The following is a 4,464-nucleotide window of genomic DNA, read 5'->3' as shown; positions in this document are numbered from 1 at the left end:
TTCGAGCACGCTTCCAGCACCGACAAAAACTACCACATGTCCTACTGTCTATGATCCCATCACTCGCAACTTATATTCGGATTCGCACCACGGGGTTTGTCTCCTTGAAACCCTGTGGCAAGAATGCACGTGAAGTTGCGAGTGATGGGGTCGTTGACACTGCATCGCCAATGACACCCTAATACCGGAGAAATTCGGCTTTAGGAATCACCACTCAACAACACAACAACTCCTCCGTGTAGTCGAACATTTAACACACGGCTACAACACGAACAAAGTCACAGGGACGGGATGTCCTGGACATCGCAAAAGCTTTCGACCATCTCAGGCACAACGGCCCTATACGCAAACTAAACGATGCTGGAATGAGATATTCACTCTGCAGCGGAGTGTGCGCTGATATGAAACTTCCTGGCATATTAAAACTGTATGCCGGGCCGAGACTCGAACTCGGGACCTTTGCCTTTCGCGGGCAAGTGCTCTACCAACTGAGCTACCCAAGCACGACTCACGCCCCATCCTCACAGCTTTACTTCTGCCAGTACTTCGTCTCCTACCTTCCAAACTTTACAGAAGCTCTCCTGGTTCGCAGGCGAGCTTCTATAAAGTTTGGAAGGTAGGAGACGAGGTACTGGGAGAAGTAAAGCTATGAGGACGGACCGTGAGTCGTGCTTGGGTAGCTCAGTTGGTAGATCACTTGCCCGCGAAAGGCAAAGGTCCCGAGTTCGAGTCTCGGCCTGGCACACAGTTTAATCTGCCAGGAAGTAAACGATGCTGGTTTCTCGGACGGACTCGTACGTCTCATAGACTTATATCTCACGAGCAGATGTTTTAACATCGACTTGCAGGGCAAACAATCGACACAACGTGGTATCCAAGCTGGAGTTCCCCAGGGAAGCATCCTCTTCAACCTCTACATTAATGAATTTCCAGCAACACCAAACACGACTGTGCCGTGTGCGGCTCGCGTTGGTGCCGTTGGTAGGTTGGCATCGTGTAATAGGGGTAGTGGCGTCTCGTTTTCTTCTTGTGTTTACTGGCGCCACGACGTTTGCTAGTGTTGTCTATCCGGGAGTGGACGCAGCAGCGTTTATCGTGCTACTATCTTTGAAGGACGTCAAGTGTTTTCCAGATCGGGTGTTTCGGTATTTTAGTTGGGACGGAGCTGGAAGGAGGTGTGGCAGTGGCAAGACATGCCAGGACCGCCGGCGGCACGCAGGCATTGCCGGATCGAGGGTCACAACCTCGTTGTCCACCGGACCCAGGACGTTTGAGCTGGGTGAACATTAACCCAGTAGTGAAACCTCCACTGTTTTGAGATCAAGCCCTTTGTTCACGCGTTGCTGCTCACAGGGTCACTGAGACGAAGAGGAACGAGTGGAATGTTTGGACTTGGCGAAATTAATTGGCCGTCCTCGATTACTTATTATTAATCATTTAATTCCTTGTGTCTATTCATGAAGTTAAACCAACGCTATTTTTCTGCCTAGTGGCCGCCAACGCCCCAGTTACCTGCCCTCGAGGTTAGCGTATTTTCGCGGCAGTGTACATTTCCTCGCCTTGCCGCTGCTGTTCGATAAGCCGTGTTGTTCGACAGCCTCCTTGATTGTGATTCTGATATTTTGTTCTTTTGGACTACCTTGGTCGTAGTGGTTCCTTCTGCTTCTGGATGTTCTAAACACCGGATTCTGAAGACGCAGTGCTGTCCGTCATTTCCGCCTTGCCTGGGTTATTCCATCGTTGTGTTCGTTACCAGATGTTAAGTACATTTTGCAAGAGTGTTGAACTGCGTTTAAACTAGCTTGAGTTGCCATGCAGTTAAGTGAATATAACTCTTGGCTGCCTGTCTCGTTGGTTACGAAGTTGAGTGACTTTTCCCAGGCCGATCCTTGACGCACTGTCTGTCTAAAGTATTCTTGATTTATTATTACTTCTTTTGTAACTGGTGAAAACGATAACTGCTGTTTGTCATATGGAATATGGTTTGTAATCTACATGAAAAGCTATAAAATGAATGACCTGTTATAAAATGCAAGGCAACATGTCTCTAAATGAGCAATAAATCAAATCAAATCAAAATCTTCCATTTGTCATACTGTCAACGACCCTTTAGTATATGTGGAGCCCCTCCACGCGCACACTGGCGTGATGGGCAACACAAAAGGTCTCCTGCCATCTCTGCATAAGGGTTAGTATTCACTAAAGTGAGGTGTCTCAGGATGTGGGTACTGCGATGTTTGCGTACGTCTGGTTAGGGTTAACCATTAATACGCGCTCATCTGGAGGTAGATTAGATCGAAAGTTGAACTAAGGGTAGCGGTTTGGAGGGCAGAGGAAAAAATGTGCAAAGGCAAGAACCACGGGAAAAAAAAACCCCTGCAATAGCTTGGTCGCTTTGTAAGAGCAGTAGAGGCCTGCGACAGAGCATGTAAGGGTAGGCCTTGTTAATAGTGGGTATCATGCAGGTCGATACCTTTGACGTTGTGCGGTGGTGTTACCCCGCGGCTGCTGCTGGGTGCCGGTGTTGGCTTCTCGGTCGGTCAGCGTCAGCATACCTGTAACAGGTAGGTTCATCATCGTTTTATGTCAGATAGGTCATATAACGGATTCACAGTGTAGGGTAGTGTTGGTGGTTTGTTCGTGCTTTGCGGAGCGAGCTTGTAGGTTTCCCTGCTGTAGCCTGTTGGTCGGCTTTAATAGCAGCTGGCATATCCCGTCACTGTTGCTGATTTGCAGTGGCTTGCCGATTTTGTCGCTTGTCGGTGTATATTATCTTCTATATGTGGTTATGCCATGACTAGTAGAGTCTTTGGCCACATATGCTGTCACCTATGGTTGTGATCGTAGTTTCCCAGAGTAAGGATGAAATGATTGTTCGAGTGTCTCGAGCTCCTGTAGAGTCGTGTGGCGTGTTTTTTTGAATATTTCCTTGAGGCTTTCAAGGCGGTATTCATTATGAAGAAGCACGGTGCGTGTGTAGCGTTGCCAATGACGTGTAACATTTTTCTGTATGACCTGCAGGTGGCGCAGGCGTGTAGGAGCTGCGTAGTCCCAGATGGAACCTGCGTACATCATCAGAGGTCTAATCAGTGTCAATGTATGTGGACCGCGACGCCCTCCTATTCAGTGTGCTTTCCCTGTTGAGCATTGGGTAGAGTTGTTTGAGGCTCGCGTGCGCTCTGTTGGCAACGTATTCGATGTGGTCCCCCCATGTAAGTTTTCGGTCGAGCCAGACATCGAGATATCTTACTTTCTCTCGGAAACGTATTGGGTGTGCATGTAGTTTTGCCTGTCGACAGTTGATGTTCGCTCAGCAGTTTCGGTCTGAATGTGAACATAACTTCTTCGCACTTGTTGTCGTTTACTTTAATACGCCATCGTTCCAACGAAGGCTCGCAGTTCTGGGTGCCGTCTGTATCTTGCGCAAGGATGGCTGTGTCATCCGCATAGATGGCTAAGGTCGTTGAAACATGGGACTTAGGGAAAGCAGGATTTGCTTTTTTATTTTTTTTAATCACGTACACTTAATTTGAAACCAATTGCAAATGAGGTTGACAATAAGGAACTATTATCAAATTTGACCATTAAGACACAATGTGTAATAAAAAGATTCTTGAACAAGTTGCACTCACGGCTGAAGGCCTTATTGACCAGAAACTCCAATCATTTGGCTGCTGAAGGCCTGGATAGAAAATTCTTAAGAACAGTTAAACTTCTCCAAGAGATACTAAAATATATTTTTTAAAAAACACAATCTTCAAAATTTCACTATTAAGAGACAATATCCAATTAAAAATTCTCTAGACAAATTGCATTCACGGCTGAAGACCTTATTGAATAGAAATTCAATTATTTTCCGGCTGAAGGCCCCAATAGGAATAACTCAAAAACATCTTAACGGATGAAGGCTTGGATAATAATCCTTAAGAACAGTTAAACTTCTCCAAGAGACACTGAAATATTATTAAAAAAAACACAAAATCATCACAATGTAATCAAACCAAGAGATTTAAAACCCATGAGATTTCAACCGAGCTCTCCCCGGCCATTGTCAAGTGCATGACTGCCGTGTCGCCATGACCACGTTGTTATACAGCCTCGCCGATGGCTGTGGTGTTTTGTTCCTCGTCAAGTGTGGCAATGTTTTCATCCCACACCTGTCGCGCACACTTCAAACCTCGCGATGGCTAGGTCCCAGGCTACACTGAGCGGCAGACCGCCTTTCTAGTTGAATGGTTTTTCAGATTTTTCTTTCTACTGGTTCTTTTATGACGCTATCTCAAAACCCTTCATCATCATGGCAGATGTTTCGTAGAACAGAATTCGGTGTCGATTTTCTAAAGAGTGTTCTGCCACGACTGATTTTTCGGGATAGCGTAGGCATGGTCACCTCTCGTGTTCTATCTGGCGTTGATCCACAGTGTTCACTGTTTGGCAGACATAGTAGCAGCCGCACTTGACATG

The 4,464-nt window shown here is 46.4% G+C and overlaps 1 non-coding gene across 1 annotated transcript; it reads right to left on the bottom strand.

Moving 5' to 3' along the window:
- Positions 1-429: 429 nt before the first annotated feature.
- Positions 430-504, bottom strand: Trnas-cga (transfer RNA serine (anticodon CGA)). The gene has a single exon. It is a non-coding gene; the product is annotated as a tRNA-Ser (tRNA).
- Between the last annotated feature and the right edge of the window lie 3,960 nt (positions 505-4,464).

Source organism: Schistocerca serialis, chromosome 8, assembly GCF_023864345.2.
Source record: "Schistocerca serialis cubense isolate TAMUIC-IGC-003099 chromosome 8, iqSchSeri2.2, whole genome shotgun sequence".
NCBI classification, from domain to species: Eukaryota; Metazoa; Arthropoda; class Insecta; order Orthoptera; family Acrididae; genus Schistocerca; species Schistocerca serialis.
This window is presented reverse-complemented; position numbering and strand designations above follow the sequence as displayed.